The sequence below is a fragment of the Ambystoma mexicanum genome, chromosome 10 (genome assembly GCF_040938575.1).
Source record: "Ambystoma mexicanum isolate Mex_15411 chromosome 10, UKY_AmexF1_1, whole genome shotgun sequence".
Taxonomy (NCBI): Eukaryota; Metazoa; Chordata; class Amphibia; order Caudata; family Ambystomatidae; genus Ambystoma; species Ambystoma mexicanum.
Window position 1 is genome coordinate 402,753,221 of NC_090932.1, and position 24,488 is coordinate 402,777,708.

Below are 24,488 nucleotides of genomic sequence, written 5' to 3' on the forward strand. Positions count from 1 at the left end.
GGCATTTGCCAGCCAGGGTGCAGACCACTGTCCAAGAGGATGAAGGTTGCATCTGCAGTAGAGGCTGGGACCCCAGACACACCTCCGGCCTCCGACATATCGAGGAAGAAGCCTTTCTGCATGCAGGAACTGGACTTCCTTGTGGACTACGTGCGGGACAACAACCTTGATATGCTAGTGGGGCCCAAATGTCAAACTACGGCTGCCCATCATATGTCCCACTGGAAGCAAGTTGCAGATCGTGAGAGTGCATACGGCCATGAGGTGCGCACAGCTCAAGAGTGCAAAAAGCATTGGGATTACCTCAAACGCAGTACTAAGGCGAAGCGTGCCTCTAATTACATGACTCTGGTGACTGGCAGAGGGCCACCACCTGAGGAGAAAGACCCCACTTCGCATGACTCAGTCGCTGCAGAGTTCATACCAGCAGGAATGGTAGAAGGAGTGGGAGAGATTCTGGACTTTGATGCCCCATCCAGTGAGTGTTGTTGCGTGTTTGTCGAGGCCATGTGTGGTTTGCTTGAGTGATGTGTTGTGCTTGACTGCCACTACATGTCATGTGTACATGGTTTCCATGTGCATGTCATGCAATTCTTCACTGATGCGTGCCTGCTGTGCAGGATGCCGGACATGTAGAGCAGACGGGGACTGTCCTCATGGCCACACTTGCACCCTACTCACATGCTACTCACCCGGCTGCCCCTCCGGTCCATGTTCCAGCTCACTGGCCCTTCTGCATGTAGCCTGGGGTGTCTTTCCTCTCAGCAGTGGGACTATGTCATTGCATGTGTCTTCTGCCTGCATGCGAGTACTCCATGTAGGGATGCCTCCATCCCCTCCACCCCCCTTAACCACAATTTCACCATGGCATTGGTGTGCATCATGTTGGCATACTGCAATGGCCTGTTCAAGGCTCCTGTGTACATGCAAACTTCCACCAGCCAAACTGCCAGACACATGCAGTGGGGTACATCCTCTGTCCTTGATGCACGGTTTCTCACTTGAACTGTGCAGATGGCAGTTGCTCCGCAGGGACATGAGTGCCCATTCATGCTCCATGTGCATTCCATGCATGCCTCTATGTGTCATTGACAGCATGATCATTGTAGTACGTGTCCCGGATGACCTACATTTCATGGCATATGATCATCCATTCCATGCCCACTCTGGCTCAGTCCAGCATCACACACAGGTTTAGGGTGTCACAGTCTGTGTGGGGCACAGGCCTCACCCTGTTTCAGGCCCACTGACTCTGTCCAACTGGTGTAGTGTCTTCTGCACACATGGGTGTACTACTGAGGGCTCATCATGTGTCCTGCTTACTGTCCCATCATCATCTGCTGTGTTGTCCGTTGACTCAGATGATGCAATTGATGGTAGTCAACACTGTCTGCCAATACACAGGTCTCTGGTCACCCTTTCGCTGCCATGCAATGCCTCCCTGTCTTTTCACTTAGGGGAGGTGGGGGGTTTGCTTATAGCCATGCAACCCATTGTCTGACAGTGAGTCGCGCATGCTATTTTTCCCACTGCGGGTGCCCCTGTGTATTGCGTACCCATTTTCGAGGTCATAGTAGCCTGCGTGTCCCACGCGTATGTGTTTTTCGTGTCACTGGGTGACACCACATACTGCGGGAGGTTAATGCCACACACGTGGGCTACCGGCGGTTGCGTGCACGGTTTTACTGCAGGTTTGGGATGCCTGAGCGTTGCGTGAACTGTCACTTTATCACCGGGGCCACATACAGCCTTGCAGGTGCAGGGGGCTGTTAAGATCTTGTATCCCACCCCCTTCACCCCAATTGCCCAGGACAATTATCGTGTACACCTCCCATTGGCACTACTACATCTGTGCCGGCACTACTACAGCTGTGCTATGGCTGGGAGGCCACGAAAGGTGAGGGACAACTCATCTGGCCATACTTCACGTCACGGGCGTGGTCAGGGATGTGGCCAGGGTGACCAGGGAGTAGGGGGACTCCAGGGTGTCCAGGGTGGCTGCAGAGGGGGAAGAGGCAGGGGTGCACCACTTCAGCATGATGTTGTGCCACGTGTTGGTGCAGTCATGCCGCCACCTCCTGTGGCTCCGGGAGATGCAGTTATTTCATCTGGAACTTGCGCCCATGTGACCCGGCAGTCCATTTCATCGACTGCCACAGGCCCAAGGGGAGAGGTAGCTGCAGGTGCAGCTATGGACACCACCACCCAGGCTCAGGGTCTGCCAGTGCAGGCTGCGTTGTTACCTGAAGAGTCCCTGGAAGATTTCCAACAGGTCAGGAGGCACACCGTAGGTGCACGTAGGGCTGCCCTGACTGAGGCACGTGTCCCTGGGGCAGTAATGTCATCTGGTGCCCCGATCAGCGGGGTGTTGGCAAGTGCAAAGGCCGATGCAGCCGACACCACCCCGGTTGTGAGTCTACCATCCAGGACAGTCCCGGTCAATGACCCTGGCACAGCGGATGTTGCTGCACAGGGTCCATTCCAGGGCACCCAGCAGCCACTGACGCAAGTCAGGGCTTCTGTCCTCGTTCCACCTGCCACTCCCTCAGTTCAACCCACCAGCGCCACAGCTCATACTGATCATGGCGGCATTTGCCAGCCAGGGTGCAGACCACTGTCCAAGAGGATGAAGGTTGCATCTGCAGTAGAGGCTGGGACCCCAGACACACCTCCGGCCTCCGACATATCGAGGAAGAAGCCTTTCTGCATGCAGGAACTGGACTTCCTTGTGGACTACGTGCGGGACAACAACCTTGATATGCTAGTGGGGCCCAAATGTCAAACTACGGCTGCCCATCATATGTCCCACTGGAAGCAAGTTGCAGATCGTGAGAGTGCATACGGCCATGAGGTGCGCACAGCTCAAGAGTGCAAAAAGCATTGGGATTACCTCAAACGCAGTACTAAGGCGAAGCGTGCCTCTAATTACATGACTCTGGTGACTGGCAGAGGGCCACCACCTGAGGAGAAAGACCCCACTTCGCATGACTCAGTCGCTGCAGAGTTCATACCAGCAGGAATGGTAGAAGGAGTGGGAGAGATGCTGGACTTTGATGCCCCATCCAGTGAGTGTTGTTGCGTGTTTGTCGAGGCCATGTGTGGTTTGCTTGAGTGATGTGTTGTGCTTGACTGCCACTACATGTCATGTGTACATGGTTTCCATGTGCATGTCATGCAATTCTTCACTGATGCGTGCCTGCTGTGCAGGATGCCGGACATGTAGAGCAGACGGGGACTGTCCTCATGGCCACACTTGCACCCTACTCACATGCTACTTACCCGGCTGCCCCTCCGGTCCATGTTCCAGCTCACTGGCCCTTCTGCATGTAGCCTGGGGTGTCTTTCCTCTCAGCAGTGGGACTATGTCATTGCATGTGTCTTCTGCCTGCATGCGAGTACTCCATGTAGGGATGCTTCCATCCCCTCCACCCCCCTTAACCACAATTTCACCATGGCATTGGTGTGCATCATGTTGGCATACTGCAATGGCCTGTTCAAGGCTCCTGTGTACATGCAAACTTCCACCAGCCAAACTGCCAGACACATGCAGTGGGGTACATCCTCTGTCCTTGATGCACGGTTTCTCACTTGAACTGTGCAGATGGCAGTTGCTCCGCAGGGACATGAGTGCCCATTCATGCTCCATGTGCATTCCATGCATGCCTCTATGTGTCATTGACAGGATGATCATTGTAGTACGTGTCCAGGATGACCTACATTTCATGGCATATGATCATCCATTCCATGCCCACTCTGGCTCAGTCCAGCATCACACACAGGTTTAGGGTGTCACAGTCTGTGTGGGGCACAGGCCTCACCCTGTTTCAGGCCCACTGACTCTGTCCAACTGGTGTAGTGTCTTCTGCACACATGGGTGTACTACTGAGGGCTCATCATGTGTCCTGCTTACTGTCCCATCATCATCTGCTGTGTTGTCCGTTGACTCAGATGATGCAATTGATGGTAGTCAACACTGTCTGCCAATACACAGGTCTCCGGTCACCCTTTCGCTGCCATGCAATGCCTCCCTGTCTTTTCACTTAGGGGAGGTGGGGGGTTTGCTTATAGCCATGCAACCCATTGCATGCACATTGCTCGTGATGCCTGAACTTGCCCTTGCACTGCCTTCACGTTTATTGATAGACATCATAATGTATCTGTTCATGTAGATAGTGGGTAACGTACACATGTTCTGCACTGTATCAACCCACTTATAAGCCATGTTACACCCTTCTACATGCCTACTCACTGATGAAATGTGGCATGAATGGACAGGTTTTCATCCATTCTCTGTCATGTATGCGACGGGTACAGGTGCATCCTGTGACACATGTACTCAGTATTGAAACTCCCTAGTGGATGTTTAGATGAGTTTATTGATCAATGTGCGGCCTGTACCAACTGGCATAGGGCACTGATTGGATGTAGCCTGCTAATCACGATGTAATGACTATGGAGCATCCTTCACGTGTGTATCTGTGCACTTCCACATACATCAAAGCAAGCAGCGTTACAGCTGCTTGCTTTGGTGTATTGTATGCTGGTCAAATTCACAAAACAGGTTTATGGGGAAATGGGTGTTTTTTAACGCTTTCACATGTACATATGCAAGCAGCTTCAACGTCGTGTGGTGCAACATTGCGAGTACTCACTTATGTGCTTGTGAAAGTGTCCATTTACACATGTGTCTTCCGCAGCTTTATTGTTGACTGACTAATATGTAGTTCATAGACGTTTATGCTGGTGAGATTTCTGCATTGCACACGTTATGTGGAACTGGCATGATCACAAAGGTTCACTGTTGTGCAGTATGTGTATGCCTAGCCCCCTTAGCTACTATGGTGGGTCCTGACCGTGGAGATTTACACAAGGAATGGTGTGTTGCATGTCTTAGTTGCCATCTGTCTTTTCTGCCTGTGGGATGAGCCTGACAGAGGTGGTGTCTGAAGAGTTCATATACTACATTTTGTACTTGTGTAGGCTTTGCATTTAGACACATCCATTTCTGCTTTTGGTATGTGTTTGCATATGAAGGCCACTGGATGCATGCCAGGTTCTCATTTGTGTGTGACATGTCTGCTTCATGTGTTGGCTGTCAATGTGATGTCTATGTGTGTGTGTGTGTTATGTGCTTCTGACATGTGTACTAATGTTTATCTTTTCTCCACTTTTCAGATGATGACACAATGGAGCCAGAGGATGGTGTTGTCATGCCAGACACAGGGTTTCTATCACACCAACAACCCAGCACAAGTGGTGGTTGTGGGGTGGTATGCCACGAGAAGCCACTTGTGTTACAGACCATCTTGTCCAGTGCTGGCAATGAGTCTAGCTCGGATGATCACTCTGACGTCAATGTCGAGTTGGATGTGCATCGGGTCCATTCGTCAGGGGTGAGTGATTCTGATGTGGACGCTCCTCTGTCCGCGACACCTCCACTGAGGGGCCAGATGGTGGTGGGACCTCCGCCTGTGGTGGATCGGGACGCAGGGTCACCCTCCACTCCAGTTGCTGATGTGCCTGGGGCATCACGTCAGTGGAGGAATGTAGACCTGAAGCTGCGGGCAGTACCAAACCAACAAGGACATCGGCTCTTTGGGCCACACAGGTGTCAAGTCCAGCAACGCGGTGGCCGGGCACCACTGGGGTATACTGAGTTGGAGCAAGCCATGGTTGCCAATTCAGAACACCAGGGGGCAGCAATTGATAACATTGCTGAGAGCATGGAACGTGTGGCCCAATCCGTGCTATCCCCTGCAAGGCAGGTGGAACTCCAGCAGCGGGTGGCATAGTCCATGGCCCGCTCGCTCAGGCTGGGCATGACGGCCTCAGACAGGGCACGCCAGGCTGAAATGGTGTCTTTTCGTCAAGCAATTGCCCCTCACACAGAAGCACACATGGAGGCCATGAGGGTTGACTATGAATCCCTAAAATATACTCTGGCTGTGCTCTTGATGTCCCAGAGGAGGCAGTCAGAGGAGAGGTTAGAGCAGCTAGAGAATACCATCTCGGCTGAGCTACGTGCTTGCCGGGAGGTGTACCAGTTGTCCAGCCAGGCCATGCAGGAAGAACTCTGTGTTAAACGTGTTACCTTGCAAGAGGAAGCATGCGTATCACGCAAGGTTCTACATGTTGACCTATGTGCCATCGCCGCACAGAACCACGCTCACCTGTCCCACAGACTTGCTGCCAACGAGGGGCAAGCATGCGCCTAGGTGTGGTCAGCATAATGTGCCACGTCAACCCTTTCTGCCAGAGGGTGATGAGGACGAAGTGTTATCTCCCATACAGGTCGGGCTGTGCAGGCGTTGAGCCCATGGAGGTTTTTTTTTTTTGTCTCAACATCATTGCATGTGGGTGTTGAGGTGCACCCTGTACCTCCCCCCTCCTGGGTGCTTCCCCCCCCGGTCGCCTGTGACCATTTTTGATTTTTATTGTTAGTTTAGTTAGTTAATATGGTTTTTAATAGTTAGTTTAATTAGTTAATGTAGTTTAAAACTGCTTGTCTATTGTGCATTCATGTGACAGTGTGGTGCTTTGTGACTTTTGAAAGCATCCACTGCCTGTTCCAGCTGGGCCCTTCAAGCTTGTCTCGTTTATGTGTTTGCAGCTTGTGGCCCTGACTATCATAGGCCACTCCTGCTTCCCTTATCCATGGGCTCGCAAGTTTGCTTCGGTGTAACAACCATTTACACAAGGGCTTTGGACTTTCGTCACATCTGTTGCCTGTCTGCTGCTGTACTACTTGTGTTAACACCACTAGTGGGAATTGAGTGGCTTTTATCCATGGCATGTCTGTAATCAATTTGGGTGAGTACATGATTGATGTGCCCATTAATTGATGTGGATTGTGATGTATGATATTTTCTTGCCTGTATATGTGCTTGATGCACTTCCTTCTGTAGACAGTAGCCTGCAACCTTTGCCTGTCAAAGTCACACTGATGGTGGGAGGAGTATGGATGTAGGTCTCTAACATGGCCCAGTGACAACCAGCATGAAGACACACACACACACACACAGGGAACTTTCCAGCATTATTAATATATTTTATGCCCTTTCTGCAGGCAAATGAGCCTCCAGACTACCTTTGCATTCAGACACAGGGCCAAGTACTACTGAAACTTGGCCACGTTCGGTGGTGCAGACGTGCGCATGTGTGCACAAGCAGAAGCACAGGGCTTGTGCTCAGATGTCTGACAGAAGCATATATGTTTCTAGGATCTCCAAAAAAGGGGAGCAGCACAAGGGGCCACACTGCAGCTAACCTTCCAATAGGCCACTTGCACATGAATGCTAAGTAGCACCAGTGCTGGGGAGCTTGGCCAGGCATTGTTGTAGAAGTGCGCAGTACAGCTAAGATGCGTTGAGGGACACATGCCAAGTAGCTTTACAAGTTGTCAGGGGCACACGCAAGGGCTGTTGCACATATCCTCCAGTCCCCCCTGCTCCATAGAAGCTGAGTTATTAGCACAGTAGCGTTCCTAGCCAGAAACTAATACAGCGCACAGGGACACCCAGCGAGACACAGACTCGTGTGCAGTGCATATCATTTGCATGTGCAAATTGCCACGTGCACTACCTATTGAAATCCACGGTCGCCAGAACACAACTTGTACTTAAGTCGCACCTCGCTATACGCGTCTAGCAGCTCACCCAGGGACCATTCTATCATTGTGATTCTTGATGCATTGGTCTTCCATTTACCGCGCCCCCACATGTGCCTGCCTTACTGCATTGACAGTGTATGAAACATCACGGGGGCAAGCTAATGTATACATACATAGCAGCAGACAAGAATGTCTGTTTGTGGAGAAGTCACTTACTTTGGGCATGAATGGTGTTGCGTGTAGATTAGTAACTCACGCTCTCTCTGCAGCATTGAACTAATCCTGTTACCGGACCTGAGAGTGCACAGGCAGGAGGCCAGCACTCACCCCAGAGATAAGTCTCTCTCTGTCTTGCATTTGACTCATTTAGTACAATGTGCATGTAGAACATGGTTTCTCTGATTGAGTATGTGTTATTGTCAATAGTTGTATTTTGTATTATGCCTACTTCCCTTTGGCAATCCAACTCCCCTCTCCTGCCCCTCTTTCCGGTCATCCTGAATACCAATGCCTGTCCAAACCACGGATCCCTGACCCTCTTTCCCGCCGGGGTCTCGGAAGCCTGTGTAAGTTTTACCTTTCAAGCGCCCAGACCACGGAGGGGGTGGTTGGTTCGTGCCACTCCTGCGCCTGGAGACCAGAGCTGTGACACTACCCATCACTTGTTGCATCCTCATTGTATATTGTGTCCTGAAAAAGGTACCCATCATGTTGAACCATTTTTAAACTGTGCTACCTTGATAGTTCTATCATTCTGCTTGTACATGTGCCTGGACTTTTTGCCACTTCTAGTAATCTACTGGAGAGTCTTCCAGGGTTTTTTGGTGCCTAGAGGCTTTTTCCCTGGTTTGGGAGTTTGGCTCCTTGGAGTTCTCTGCGATTTGGTATTTTTACCAGTCAAGGAGGCCTCTGAGGGGGCTGGACCCTATTTACACGCAAGGTGGAACATGAAGACCAAGGGGCAGGGGGATCCTGTAGCCAGGTATACTAAAAGGGAGAAGGCTACATACCCAGACACAGTGGTTCAGAAGGTCATGGTGATGTGTAAATGAGGGAGGGCCTTTTGTTGTTGGACAGTAAGCCTCAGGCTACAGTGTTTGGGCACTCTCTGACAATGTCATTGTAGGGTACTATGTACATGATGTGTTCTGCTGGTCAATGGCTGTTCCTGTGTTGAATTTACTTTTCAGGTGTCAGGGTGTAACGCTCACCTGAAAACTCTGCAGGAACCCTCTGGAACTCCAACTGACTTCTACCTTCCTGGGAACTAGACACTGAATTTCTGTGAAGAAAATAACAATTTCCCTTCCTTAGTTTTCTCCTGTAAAACAGAAGGTCAAAACTGGTAATATGGGAGCCAGCAAATATCTCACCTTGGTATTTAATTAGTTGAGCTCTCCATCCTGTTTTATACAGGGGCGCAAGTTCTGAAGAGGGGACAATGATAACAGTTTCTTTTGAAAGGGACTAAATGGCACTAAAACAATGACATATACCCTATGCTAATTGAACCTAAAAGGGGGCAATAAGCTGAGGTGTAATGCAAGTGTAGAATTACAGAAAAAACTACCTCACTACACTACGAGACGGAAACAGGAAAACACCTTATCACTGAGCGTAATAGGAACCTTAGTGTGACCAAAATGTTCTGACTAGAATATCCGCTTCCCAGACAAAACTCCACAGGAAAAGGGCGCCAAACCGCCAAAAACAACGTAATATCCTGAAGATGCGTGAGGAATTCAAATAACATTCATCCACAATTTCAATGTATCTGATAAGGCAACAAGGCAACAAAAACGAAGCAAATGCATTTGCATATAATAGGTGTACTTGTGTGAGAGAAGACTGCTACGAACTGAGAGCTGAGGAGAACGCTATGACAGGACTTCAACTATGGACTGTGACTGAGCCGGGAACGGCAGCAACTGGAAAACACAGGAAGGGAGCTGATAACTAATTAAAGTTACTCAAGGAATGAATGGAATTTTCTGTGGACAAGGTATATTGAGCGGTGACAGGGAACGGAGGTACGCGGCGAGCGTTCAGTCTGAACTCAGACAAACGACGCGAAGCGTGAGCCTCCTGAGGGGCGGGGCTTAAATAGCTGGCACAAGAAAACAACTAGACCCGCTAACTAACTGACCAGAGGAGCCACCTAGCGGCCATTAAAGAAACTCAACCAACCATTAATATGGGGAGTTAGAATCAATAACTAGCTAGGGCAAATAAATTCCTTATGAACCTGCAACTCTTAGGACAAGTATGGGAAAATAAACTAACCTGTGGTCATGACAGTACCCCTCCTCAAGGACTCTCCTCCCGGTTTATTGGGGTGATTCTGATGAAACCTTTTTAACAATCTAGTGGCATGTATGTTTTCTTTAGGTTCCCAGGATCTATCTAAGGGACCGTAACCCTTCCAGTCAATCAGATAAAAAACCTTGCGCCTGACAATCTTGGAGTCTAAAATATCCTTCACTTCATATTCAGATTGATTGTCTTCAAACTCAACGGGAGCAGGAGCTGGTTCTAAACGAGTATCTGGCGTTACTGGTTTCAGTAAAGACACATGAAAAACTGGATGAATTCGCATCTTCCGAGGAAGGGTCAATTTCATTGCCACTGGGTTGATGATGGCTTCTATGGAGAACGGACCCAAAAATCGAGGAAGAAATTTCTTTGAACCTTTCAACATCAAATTTCTGGAGGATAGCCACACAGAGTCTCCGACTTGAAACCTAGGAGCTACACTTCGATGGCGATCAGCAAACTTCTTCTGACTTTCCTTGGCTGCGGACAAGCTAGCTTGAGCCCTAGTGTGGGCCGTTGAGATGAATTCATGGAGAGTTTTCACAGCAGGCATCTCTAAAGGTTCTGGAGGGTCAAAGGCTGAAGTTCGAGGATGTTTGCCATGTAATGTATAGAATGGAGTAAGCCCAGTAGAGGAATGAGTTGAATTGTTGTAAGCATATTCTGCCACCCACAATATATCCAACCAAGAGTCTTCTGTTTGGTGAAGCATGCATCGTAAATACTGTTCTAAGGTCTGGTTAGTGCCCTCCGTCTGGCCATCGGTTTGGGGATGATGGCTGGTGGATAGTCGAACATCAATCTTGGCCAGAGCACAACATTGCCTCCAAAATTTAGAAACAAATTGACTACCACGATCTGAGATTACAATGGAGGGAAAACCATGCGCCTTAACAATATTCTCCAGAAATATCTTGGCCAATCCAGAAGCTGTCGGAAGTCCTTGGACTGCGATAAATTGTGCCATCTTGGAGAATAAGTCAACCACCACTAGAATGTATTGTATGCTGGCCAAATTCACAAAACAGGTTTATGGGGAAATGGGTGTTTTTTAACGCTTTCACATGTACATATGCAAGCAGCTTCAACGTCGTGTGGTGCAACATTGCGAGTACTCACTTATGTGCTTGTGAAAGTGTCCATTTACACATGTGTCTTCCGCAGCTTTATTGTTGACTGACTAATATGTAGTTCATAGACGTTTATGCTGGTGAGATTTCTGCATTGCACACGTTATGTGGAACTGGCATGATCACAAAGGTTCACTGTTGTGCAGTATGTGTATGCCTAGCCCCCTTAGCTACTATGGTGGGTCCTGACCGTGGAGATTTACACAAGGAATGGTGTGTTGCATGTCTTAGTTGCCATCTGTCTTTTCTGCCTGTGGGATGTGCCTGACAGAGGTGGTGTCTGAAGAGTTCATATACTACATTTTGTACTTGTGTAGGCTTTGCATTTAGACACATCCATTTCTGCTTTTGGTATGTGTTTGCATATGAAGGCCACTGGATGCATGCCAGGTTCTCATTTGTGTGTGACATGTCTGCTTCATGTGTTGGCTGTCAATGTGATGTCTATGTGTGTGTGTGTGTTATGTGCTTCTGACATGTGTACTAATGTTTATCTTTTCTCCACTTTTCAGATGATGACACAATGGAGCCAGAGGATGGTGTTGTCATGCCAGACACAGGGTTTCTATCACACCAACACACCAGCACAAGTGGTGGTTGTGGGGTGGTATGCCACGAGAAGCCACTTGTGTTACAGACCATCTTGTCCAGTGCTGGCAATGAGTCTAGCTCGGATGATCACTCTGACGTCAATGTCGAGTTGGATGTGCATCGGGTCCATTCGTCAGGGGTGAGTGATTCTGATGTGGACGCTCCTCTGTCCGCGACACCTCCACTGAGGGGCCAGATGGTGGTGGGACCTCCGCCTGTGGTGGATCGGGACGCAGGGTCACCCTCCACTCCAGTTACTGATGTGCCTGGGGCATCACGTCAGTGGAGGAATGTAGACCTGAAGCTGCGGGCAGTACCAAACCAACAAGGACATCGGCTCTTTGGGCCACACAGGTGTCAAGTCCAGCAACGCGGTGGCCGGGCACCACTGGGGTATACTGAGTTGGAGCAAGCCATGGTTGCCTATTCAGAACACCAGGGGGCAGCAATTGATAACATTGCTGAGAGCATGGAACGTGTGGCCCAATCCGTGCTATCCCCTGCAAGGCAGGTGGAACTCCAGCAGCGGGTGGCATAGTCCATGGCCCGCTCGCTCAGGCTGGGCATGACGGCCTCAGACAGGGCACGCCAGGCTGAAATGGTGTCTTTTCGTCAAGCAATTGCCCCTCACACAGAAGCACACATGGAGGCCATGAGGGTTGACTATGAATCCCTAAAATATACTCTGGCTGTGCTCTTGATGTCCCAGAGGAGGCAGTCAGAGGAGAGGTTAGAGCAGCTAGAGAATACCATCTCGGCTGAGCTACGTGCTTGCCGGGAGGTGTACCAGTTGTCCAGCCAGGCCATGCAGGAAGAACTCTGTGTTAAACGTGTTACCTTGCAAGAGGAAGCATGCGTATCACGCAAGGTTCTACATGTTGACCTATGTGCCATCGCCGCACAGAACCACGCTCACCTGTCCCACAGACTTGCTGCCAACGAGGGGCAAGCATGCGCCTAGGTGTGGTCAGCATAATGTGCCACGTCAACCCTTTCTGCCAGAGGGTGATGAGGACAAAGTGTTATCTCCCATACAGGTCGGGCTGTGCAGGCGTTGAGCCCATGGAGGTTTTTTTTTTTTGTCTCAACATCATTGCATGTGGGTGTTGAGGTGCACCCTGTACCTCCCCCCTCCTGGGTGCTTCCCCCCCCCGGTCGCGTGTGACCATTTTTGATTTTTATTGTTAGTTTAGTTAGTTAATATGGTTTTTAATAGTTAGTTTAATTAGTTAATGTAGTTTAAAACTGCTTGTCTATTGTGCATTCATGTGACAGTGTGGTGCTTTGTGACTTTTGAAAGCATCCACTGCCTGTTCCAGCTGGGCCCTTCAAGCTTGTCTCGTTTATGTGTTTGCAGCTTGTGGCCCTGACTATCATAGGCCACTCCTGCTTCCCTTATCCATGGGCTCGCAAGTTTGCTTCGGTGTAACAACTATTTACACAAGGGCTTTGGACTTTCGTCACATCTGTTGCCTGTCTGCTGCTGTACTACTTGTGTTAACACCACTAGTGGGAATTGAGTGGCTTTTATCCATGGCATGTCTGTAATCAATTTGGGTGAGTACATGATTGATGTGCCCATTAATTGATGTGGATTGTGATGTATGATATTTTCTTGCCTGTATATGTGCTTGATGCACTTCCTTCTGTAGACAGTAGCCTGCAACCTTTGCCTGTCAAAGTCACACTGATGGTGGGAGGAGTATGGATGTAGGTCTCTAACATGGCCCAGTGACAACCAGCATGAAGACACACACACACACACACACACACAGGGAACTTTCCAGCATTATTAATATATTTTATGCCCTTTCTGCAGGCAAATGAGCCTCCAGACTACCTTTGCATTCAGACACAGAGCCAAGTACTACTGAAACTTGGCCACGTTCGGTGGTGCAGACGTGCGCATGTGTGCACAAGCAGAAGCACAGGGCTTGTGCTCAGATGTCTGACAGAAGCATATATGTTTCTAGGATCTCCAAAAAAGGGGAGCAGCACAAGGGGCCACACTGCAGCTAACCTTCCAATAGGCCACTTGCACATGAATGCTAAGTAGCACCAGTGCTGGGGAGCTTGGCCAGGCATTGTTGTAGAAGTGCGCAGTACAGCTAAGATGCGTTGAGGGACACATGCCAAGTAGCTTTACAAGTTGTCAGGGGCACACGCAAGGGCTGTTGCACATATCCTCCAGTCCCCCCTGCTCCATAGAAGCTGAGTTATTAGCACAGTAGCGTTCCTAGCCAGAAACTAATACAGCGCACAGGGACACCCAGCGAGACACAGACTCGTGTGCAGTGCATATCATTTGCATGTGCAAATTGCCACGTGCACTACCTATTGAAATCCACGGTCGCCAGAACACAACTTGTACTTAAGTCGCACCTCGCTATACGCGTCTAGCAGCTCACCCAGGGACCATTCTATCATTGTGATTCTTGATGCATTGGTCTTCCATTTACCGCGCGCCCACATGTGCCTGCCTTACTGCATTGACAGTGTATGAAACATCACGGGGGCAAGCTAATGTATACATACATAGCAGCAGACAAGAATGTCTGTTTGTGGAGAAGTCACTTACTTTGGGCATAAATGGTGTTGCGTGTAGATTAGTAACTCACGCTCTCTCTGCAGCATTGAACTAATCCTGTTACCGGACCTGAGAGTGCACAGGCAGGAGGCCAGCACTCACCCCAGAGATAAGTCTCTCTCTGTCTTGCATTTGACTCATTTAGTACAATGTGCATGTAGAACATGGTTTCTCTGATTGAGTATGTGTTATTGTCAATAGTTGTATTTTGTATTATGCCCACTTCCCTTTGGCAATCCAACTCCCCTCTCCTGCCCCTCTTTCCGGTCATCCTGAATACCAATGCCTGTCCAAACCACGGATCCCTGACCCTCTTTCCCGCCGGGGTCTCGGAAGCCTGTGTAAGTTTTACCTTTCAAGCGCCCAGACCACGGAGGGGGTGGTTGGTTCGTGCCACTCCTGCGCCTGGAGACCAGAGCTGTGACACTACCCATCACTTGTTGCATCCTCATTGTATATTGTGTCCTGAAAAAGGTACCCATCATGTTGAACCATTTTTGAACTGTGCTACCTTGATAGTTCTATCATTCTGCTTGTACATGTGCCTGGACTTTTTGCCACTTCTAGTAATCTACTGGAGAGTCTTCCAGGGTTTTCTGGTGCCTAGAGGCTTTTTCCCTGGTTTGGGAGTTTGGCTCCTTGGAGTTCTCTGCGATTTGGTATTTTTACCAGTCAAGGAGGCCTCTGAGGGGGCTGGACCCTATTTACACGCAAGGTGGAACATGAAGACCAAGGGGCAGGGGGATCCTGTAGCCAGGTATACTAAAAGGGAGAAGGCTACATACCCAGACACAGTGGTTCAGAAGGTCATGGTGATGTGTAAATGAGGGAGGGCCTTTTGTTGTTGGACAGTAAGCCTCAGGCTACAGTGTTTGGGCACTCTCTGTCAATGTCATTGTAGGGTACTATGTACATGATGTGTTCTGCTGGTCAATGGCTGTTCCTGTGTTGTATTTACTTTTCAGGTGTCAGGGTGTAACGCTCACCTGAAAACTCTGCAGGAACCCTCTGGAACTCCAACTGACTTCTACCTTCCTGGGAACTAGACACTGAATTTCTGTGAAGAAAATAACAATTTCCCTTCCTTAGTTTTCTCCTGTAAAACAGAAGGTCAAAACTGGTAATATGGGAGCCAGCAAATATCTCACCTTGGTATTTAATTAGTTGAGCTCTCCATCCTGTTTTATACAGGGGCGCAAGTTCTGAAGAGGGGACACTGATAACAGTTTCTTTTGAAAGGGACTAAATGGCACTAAAACAATGACATATACCCTATGCTAATTGAACCTAAAAGGGGGCAATAAGCTGAGGTGTAATGCAAGTGTAGAATTACAGAAAAAACTACCTCACTACACTACGAGACGGAAACAGGAAAACACCTTATCACTGAGCGTAATAGGAACCTTAGTGTGACCAAAATGTTCTGACTAGAATATCCGCTTCCCAGACAAAACTCCACAGGAAAAGGGCGCCAAACCGCCAAAAACAACGTAATATCCTGAAGATGCGTGAGGAATTCAAATAACATTCATCCACAATTTCAATGTATCTGATAAGGCAACAAGGCAACAAAAACGAAGCAAATGCATTTGCATATAATAGGTGTACTTGTGTGAGAGAAGACTGCTACGAACTGAGAGCTGAGGAGAACGCTATGACAGGACTTCAACTATGGACTGTGACTGAGCCGGGAACGGCAGCAACTGGAAAACACAGGAAGGGAGCTGATAACTAATTAAAGTTACTCAAGGAATGAATGGAATTTTCTGTGGACAAGGTATATTGAGCGGTGACAGGGAACGGAGGTACGCGGCGAGCGTTCAGTCTGAACTCAGACAAACGACGCGAAGCGTGAGCCTCCTGAGGGGCGGGGCTTAAATAGCTGGCACAAGAAAACAACTAGACCCGCTAACTAACTGACAAGAGGAGCCACCTAGCGGCCATTAAAGAAACTCAACCAACCATTAATATGGGGAGTTAGAATCAATAACTAGCTAGGGCAAATAAATTCCCTATGAACCTGCAACTCTTAGGACAAGTATGGGAAAATAAACTAACCTGTGGTCATGACAGTACCCCTCCTCAAGGACTCTCCTCCCGGTTTATTGGGGTGATTCTGATGAAACCTTTTTAACAATCTAGTGGCATGTATGTTTTCTTTAGGATCCCAGGATCTATCTAAGGGACCGTAACCCTTCCAGTCAATCAGATAAAAAACCTTGCGCCTGACAATCTTGGAGTCTAAAATATCCTTCACTTCATATTCAGATTGATTGTCTTCAAACTCAACGGGAGCAGGAGCTGGTTCTAAACGAGTATCTGGCGTTACTGGTTTCAGTAAAGACACATGAAAAACTGGATGAATTTGAATCTTCCGAGGAAGGGTCAATTTCATTGCCACTGGGTTGATGATGGCTTCTATGAAGAACGGACCCAAAAATCGAGGAAGAAATTTCTTTGAACCTTTCAACATCAAATTTCTGGAGGATAGCCACACAGAGTCTCCGACTTGAAACCTAGGAGCTACACTTCGATGGCGATCAGCAAACTTCTTCTGACTTTCCTTGGCTGCGGACAAGCTAGCTTGAGCCCTAGTGTGGGCCGTTGAGATGAATTCATGGAGAGTTTTCACAGCAGGCATCTCTAAAGGTTCTGGAGGGTCAAAGGCTGAAGTTCGAGGATGTTTGCCATGTAATGTATAGAATGGAGTAAGCCCAGTAGAGGAATGAGTTGAATTGTTGCAAGCATATTCTGCCACCCACAATATATCCAACCAAGAGTCTTCTGTTTGGTGAAGCATGCATCGTAAATACTGTTCTAAGGTCTGGTTAGTGCCCTCCGTCTGACCATCGGTTTGGGGTTGATGGCTGGTGGATAGTCGAACATCAATCTTGGCCAGAGCACAACATTGCCTCCAAAATTTAGAAACAAATTGACTACCACGATCTGAGATTACAATGGAGGGAAAACCATGCGCCTTAACAATATTCTCCAGAAATATCTTGGCCAATCCAGAAGCTGTCGGAAGTCCTTGGACTGCGATAAATTGTGCCATCTTGGAGAATAAGTCAACCACCACTAGAATGGTGTCAAAACCCCTACATGGAGGAAGATCGGTAATAAAATCCATTGACACGGTATGCCAAGGACTCGGTGGTACATCCAATGGTTGAAGAAGACCGTCCGGTCTTTTCTTAGTATTCTTATTTTGTGCACAGGTTCCACAGGTTTGAATGAATTGAATGACATCTTTGCGCCATGTAGGCCACCAGTAGTGTCTCTTGATTTTTTCCAAAGACTTTGTGACCCCTGGATGTCCCTCAATCAAGGAGCTATGGTAGTTAGCAATTACTTGTCTTCTCAATTCTTCAGTAGGTAGGTACAAGCGATTTTGATAATGCAGGATATCCTCCTGCAGGGTGAATTGATCGCCTCGATTTGTCCAGGTAAGCAGCTCTTCAGGAACCACATTCCTCTTGACTTCCTTCCGCAGTTCTTCATAAAAAGGGTCTGAAGTGTTTAGCAATCCTAAAACCCTGTCTCCAGCAATGATGTTGTTTGGAACTTGGGGAGCAAAGGTCTCATCTTCATTGCCAATCCGGGACAAGGCGTCGGCCTTCCCATTTCGAACTCCTGGCCGGAAAGTGATGACAAAGTCGTACTCTGCGAAGAATAAAGCCCATCGCAGTTGTCTAGCCGATTGGGCCTTGACTGAGCGGAGATACTGCAAGTTTCGGTGGTCGGTAAGGATGGTGACGGTGTGTTGGGCACCAAGCAAATAATGTCTCCATTCCTTTAAGGCGCACTTGATTGCCAACAGTTCCCTGTCGGTAATGGTATAATTTCGTTCTGCAGCCGAAATTTTTTTCGACCAAAACGCCACTGGATGCAAAACTTGAGTCTGTGGATCTCGTTGAGACAAAACAGCCCCCATGGCAGCACTCGAGGCATCAGTCTCTACAATAAAAGGTAAGTCAGGACGAGGATGTCTCAAAATAGGAGCCTCAGTAAACTTGGACTTGAGAGTCTGAAAAGCAATGGTGGCCTCTGGTGTCCAGGCAAACTTCTGATTCTTTCTAAGCAAGGACGTGATTGGATGAACCAACTGCGAGAAATTTTCCACAAATCTTCTATAGAAATTTGCAAAACCTAAAAAACTTTGGACTCCTTTCACCGAAGTTGGAACTGGCCATGAAAGAATCGCCTCTACCTTACGAACATCCATCTTCACTCCTTGAGAGGACAGCACAAACCCTAGAAACTCTACTTCAGGAACATGAAATGAACACTTTTCCATCTTCACAAAAAGGGAGTGCTCTCGCAATCTTTTCAAAACTGCTGAAACGTGATTCACATGCTCCGACAGGGTTGCTGAAAAGATCAAGATATCGTCAATATATACTACTGCGCAGACATCGAGCAAATCTTTCAAAACGTCATTCATAAAGCACTGAAATGCTGCTGGAGCGTTGCATAACCCGAATGGCATGACTTGGTATTCGAAGAGGTCATACTTTGTGTGAAAGGCAGTCTTCCACTCGTCGCCTTCCTTCACTCGGATCAGGTGATACGCCCCTCTAAGATCCAGCTTGGTGAATATCTGAGATCCTTTAATTTGGTCCAACAAATTTGAAATGAGGGGAATAGGATATCGATTCTTGACAGTAATCTGGTTGAGTGCTCGGTAATCGATGCAAGTTCTGAGATCGCCTTCCTTCTTTGCAACAAAAAAAAGAGGCGAAGCAGCAGGAGACTTAGAGGGTCGGATGAAACCGTTGGCTAAGTATTGGTCTAAGTATTTCTTTAGGTGAGCATCTTCTTTCTCCGTTAGTGAATAAATCCGACTACACGGAATTTCACTTCCAGGAAGAAGATCAATCTGACAATCATAGGGCCGATGTGGAGGAAGCTCCTCGGCCAATTTCTCTTCAAAGACGTCTCGAAATTCTGCATACTCGTGAGGTAGTAAGCCGATGATTCCTAACGTTGATACAGAGACCTTCTCCATTAAACGGGAATCATCCTGGGTGTTTGTTTTACAGCAAGATTCTCTACACTCAGCAGCAAAGGTCAAAGACCGAGTTCGCCAATCAATCCTTGGGTTATGTTTCTCCAACCAGGGCAAGCCAAGTATAATTTGGAGTTGGGGAGCGCTAATAAGGTCGAACGTGATTCTCTCTTCATGTTTTCCCTGACAACACATAATAAGGTTCTCCGTGCATTGAGTAACAGGACCTGAAGCCAAGGGCGTACCATCGACTGCTGATACATTTTCAGCTCCGTGCTTGTTCGTACAAGGAAAACCCATCCTAGTTGCCAAATCGATATCCATGTAATTCCCAACTGCTCCACAATCGATGTAGGCTTGCAAAGTCTGCATTCTGGTGGGCTGTTTCGTACTGGATAAGGTAATGGGAAAAACAAAATGTGAGGTCACCAAACCTTTTTCCATGCTCGACAAGTTGACCTCTACACTTGTCGGGCACTGGAGTTTTCCGAACCCGAGTCCTTCTTGTCTGGGTTAACACCTCCAATAGGCTTCCTGGAAGGTTTAATAGGACACTCCTTGAGAAAATGACCAGCCTTACCACAGTAAAGACACAACTGTTGTTGGCGTCTCTTGTCTCTTTCAGCTTGTGATATCGGTCCTCTGACGGCTCCCAACTGCATGGGTTCAACGGAACTCTCTGAACTGGTTCTCAACTGATTTTCCTTGGGGCGCACAAAATAAGTTCTGTTTTCTGAACGAGAGCGATCCATTCTTCTGTCTTGCAATCTTTGGTCAAGTTGTACCGTTAGATCAATGAATTCTGCAATTCCTTCTGGAGGATTCACCACCTGAGCCAGGACGTCCTTCAATTCATTACGTAATCCTCTCTGAAATAAGGTGGTTCTTTTCTCTGTGGGCCAGTTTGTTTCTGCCACCAATCTGTTAAAGGTTGCTACATATGCCAACAAATCCTGGTTACCTTGGCAAAGTGAAAGCAACTCATTATCCAGAGCCTGACCCTGAGCATGACGTGCAAACAATTTCTCCATCTCCTTCTGAAATTCTACAAGATTTCTCAAAATCGGATCATCCCTATTTACTAACGGGATTGACCAATCAGCTGCATAACCACCCAAATAGGATAATATAAACGCTACCTTGGCCTGATCAGAAGGAAATACCCCAGGGCGACAGAGGAAATGAAGCTGGCATTGGTTGAGAAAAACCGCAAACTTCTTAGGATCTCCTAGAAAGCGTTCAGGAGGAGCTAATGGGATATTGCCGGGAACAATTACTTGAACTGGTGAGGGAGGCGTGACTGAAACGGGGGCAGATGCACTGGGAGAAGGCAAGGGAGTTTGACCCGCTTGGGCTTGCAACATCTGACGAGCTAACTCCTCAGTGCGATCCTGGTAAACAATTAATTCTCTCCGGAGAGCACTGGTTTCTGAGCGGGCTGCATGGACCTCAGCCCTTAGTTCTCCCAATAACTGAGCCAACTGGTCTACTTCTGGAGTTTCCATAATGTCCAGGCAGAGTATTTTTTTTTTTTTTTAAAAGCGGCTTCGCGTTCTGTAATGCTCACCTGAAAACTCTGCAGGAACCCTCTGGAACTCCAACTGACTTCTACCTTCCTGGGAACTAGACACTGAATTTCTGTGAAGAAAATAACAATTTCCCTTCCTTAGTTTTCTCCTGTAAAACAGAAGGTCAAAACTGGTAATATGGGAGCCAGCAAATATCTCACCTTGGTATTTAATTAGTTGAGCTCTCCATCCTGTTTTATACAGGGGTGCAAGTTCTGAAGAGGGGACACTGATAACAGTTTCTTTTGAAAGGGACTAAATGGCACTAAAACAATGACATATACCCTATGCTAATTGAACCTAAAAGGGGGCAATAAGCTGAGGTGTAATGCAAGTGTAGAATTACAGAAAAAACTACCTCACTACACTACGAGACGGAAACAGGAAAACACCTTATCATTGAGCGTAATAGGAACCTTAGTGTGACCAAAATTTTCTGACTAGAATATCCGCTTCCCAGACAAAACTCCACAGGAAAAGGGCGCCAAACCGCCAAAAACAACGTAATATCCTGAAGATGCGTGAGGAATTCAAATAACATTCATCCACAATTTCAATGTATCTGATAAGGCAACAAGGCAACAAAAATGAAGCAAATGCATTTGCATATAATAGGTGTACTTGCGTGAGAGAAGACTGCTACGAACTGAGAGCTGAGGAGAACGCTATGACAGGACTTCAACTATGGACTGTGACTGAGCCGGGAACGGCAGCAACTGGAAAACACAGGAAGGGAGCTGATAACTAATTAAAGTTACTCAAGGAATGAATGGAATTTTCTGTGGACAAGGTATATTGAGCGGTGACAGGGAACGGAGGTACGCGGCGAGCGTTCAGTCTGAACTCAAACAAACGACGCGAAGCGTGAGCCTCCTGAGGGGCGGGGCTTAAATAGCTGGCACAAGAAAACAACTAGACCCGCTAACTAACTGACCAGAGGAGCCACCTAGCGGCCATTAAAGAAACTCAACCAACCATTAATATGGGGAGTTAGAATCAATAACTAGCTAGGGCAAATAAATTCCCTATGAACCTGCAACTCTTAGGACAAGTATGGGAAAATAAACTAACCTGTGGTCATGACACAGGGGATTGTTGTGGTTTGACATGCTGGGGTGTACACATGGACAATGTTTGCATGTGATGTGTACAGGACATTGAGGGTCACTTGATTTCACATGCATATATTGAGTGTGTGACCCTACTGACACACACAGTTACACAATGCTCCACCACACGTACAACCATCCTTCCATGCCCACAGGTGAACACAGATTGCCTTCTCGGGCATGCTGTGTTCCTGCAGTGCATGATCAATTGCCATTTGGGGATCGTGTACATGCATCAATAGGCTGTTTATTTTGTTTGTCCTTTTGATGTGATGCTCAAGGTGTGTCCCCAGCACAATGGCTGCTCACTGTGCTGTGTGCTGAGCAGTGTGTTGCAGGAGACACACACAGCACATGGGTTATGGAGTAGCTATTTGCCTTGACCAATGTGCATGTGAACTGGCATTCAATATTTTGTTCATGCTAACACTGGTGGAAAGCATTTGTGTATGACTTGGTATGTGTGAGAGGTTGTTGGTCAGTAATTTCATCTGATTCCATGTCAGGCTTCATTGTGTCGGGCCACTTCCCATTTATCACATGTCACTTCTTATGTAATTGGTCATGTGTTGGGCTTTTGCTGTTGCATGCCATGTCATGGTGTGGCAGACAAGGGTGATGTGGGTTGGGAGGGTTTGGGTGACATACCAGTGATTGTCATGGCCTGTTTTGCAGGGCGTGGTGTGATACACACCTTGCATGTGTTCCTTTTGGACAGACAGGATTGGTTATGCTTAAGTAGCTAGAGATGCACACAAGGTAGCACTTCCATGGCAACATTCTCAGGGTGGTAAGGTTGTGACAGTTGACTGTCTCTTTGTCATCATCGATTGTCACCTGGTATGTGTCAGGCATGTGTGCACTCTGTAGGGGTGGGTGTTTAGGTGAAAAACCTGGCCACAAGCTGGGTCCGGGCTGCCTCACCACGTGCCATTTCGCCTCCCATGGGCAACGCCTGTGCATGTGGTTGGGGATAGGGGGCATCACCATGTCCACTGGTACGTCCCTCCGTGTTGCAACATTGTGCAGGACACATGCTGCCACAATGATCTTGCACACTACTGGGGCTGCATATAGTAGCTTGCCGCCAGAGCGGTCAAGGGAGCACTCCGAATGTGCGCTCCACTATGGCCCTGGTTGCAATATGGGCAGCGTTGTATCTTACCTGGGGTGGTGTGGTGGGGTTCCGGATTGGCATCATCATGTGGTTGCTCAGAGGGTAGGTACTGTCCCCTGGGTAGGTGATAATGATTGTGATTAGTTGGGTTTGTGTATTTGTCTGTGTGTGACATGCATGCATGTGCACAGGCATTTGTACTAACCTAGGAGCCATTTGTCGCCATGCTTCCCAGCTTCCAGGGCCCGGCTCAGGGCGGACATTCTGTATATGAAATTGTCATGGGTTGAGCCAGGGTAGTTTGCATAGACCGAGGTGATGATTCCCTTTGCATCGCATACATCCTGCACGTTGATGGAATGCCAGTGCTTGCGGTTTTGATAGATGTGCTCAGTGGCCCTAGGTGGACGTAGGGCCACATGGGTGCAATCTATGGCACCGAGCACTTTGGGGAAGTGTGCCACCCTGTAGAAGTCCTGGACCACGGCCTGCCTTTCTGTGGGTGTTCTGGGCATGTATATGTGCTTGCATACTGAGGGGAACGCAGTCATGATTGCCAACACCTGGTGTAGGCAGCGTGACTGTGTGGCCTGTGAGAGAACCCCCACTATGGCAGTTGTCCGCTGAAATGACCCAGTGGCCAAAAAATACAGGGCATTGAGCACCTTTTCCAAGGGGCTCAATGCTTGGGAGCACAGGGTGGGTGATGCAAGGTCATCTTCCCACTCCCTGACCAGGTCTAGGATGATACGAGGTGGAAACCTATACCTGCAATAGACCTGGTCATCAGGCATCCCAAAAAGGCTGGTCAGGGGCAAAAAAATGTGGGGCCTGGCTATTCTCCTCCTCCTGCTGTGTCCCACGATCAGTGCTGCGACAAATGGGGCATTCATCGTAGCTGTATATACGTGTTTGTTGTTGCCCGCACTTTTATACAGCGCGCAGGGATGCTTCCGCCTGCCTTCGTGTGGCAGACGTGTTGAAGCCTGTGCACGCATTATAGTGTGCGCGGGTTTCCCGTATTCGATTCCATGAATACGTGTTGTTCTCATGCGTGTGGGCATTCTGTGTATTTCCCTGCAGTACTTCCCCAGTTACACCTTCTTTTTCATGTGTTGTTTCTCATTCCGCATGTTACGCCCCATGTCCCGCCCCATTTTTGGTGTGTGTGCCGACATTGTGCACTTTCGCTGTGTGTGTCGCGCACAGCGTTCGGGATGTTGCTGTGACATGTGCGCCCATGCGCGTCACGCTCGAATTTTGCACACATCCCACAGTAAACACGCGCAGGCCCTTCCATGAATCGCACGCGTGCACGTGTGCTTGCTTTTTCATGCTTGCGCCGGCTTGCGCCAAGATTTTCGGTGCACATTTGTTCCATGAATCGGCCCCAGGGAGAATATCCACCATGCAAAAGGTTGCTTTCACTGAACATAGGCAGTCAGTTGTGCTATTG